The following is a 565-nucleotide window of genomic DNA, read 5'->3' as shown; positions in this document are numbered from 1 at the left end:
ATACAATCACTCACTGAATCCTTTCTTCCTTTCTCTCTTTTTTTTTCCACTAGTACACAACGCACACACAACCTGAATACCTTTTTTTTTTTTATCACACTCAACTTACACACACGACTTAAGCCTATTTATTATTATTATTTTTTTTTTCTTCTCTTCTTTTTCTACACACTTTACACACAATTTAAATCCTTCCTTACTTTTCTTTGCACACAAAAAAAACACAGCCCAAATCTGTTTTTATTTCTTTTCAGGCTTAACACACAACTCACAATCACATATCCTTTCTTTTCGTCTTTTTCTTACACACTCTACACACAACTACGATCTGTTTTTCTCTTTTTTTTTTTTTCTTTACTGCTGACACACTCACGACTTACGCCTGTTTTTTTTTCTGAACTTAACACGACTTAAATACCTCTTATCTCTTTTCTTTTTTTTTTTCACAACCTGACACACAGTTTATTAATTCTATTCTTAATCTAATATATTCTAATCTTCTTTTTTTTCCACTTTTCTTCTAATGTCTATTTTCTTTTTTTTTTATTATTTTGTTTTAGTTTAT

Source organism: Aphidius gifuensis, linkage group LG2 (genome assembly GCF_014905175.1).
Source record: "Aphidius gifuensis isolate YNYX2018 linkage group LG2, ASM1490517v1, whole genome shotgun sequence".
NCBI lineage: Eukaryota > Metazoa > Arthropoda > Insecta > Hymenoptera > Braconidae > Aphidius > Aphidius gifuensis.
This window is presented reverse-complemented; position numbering follows the sequence as displayed.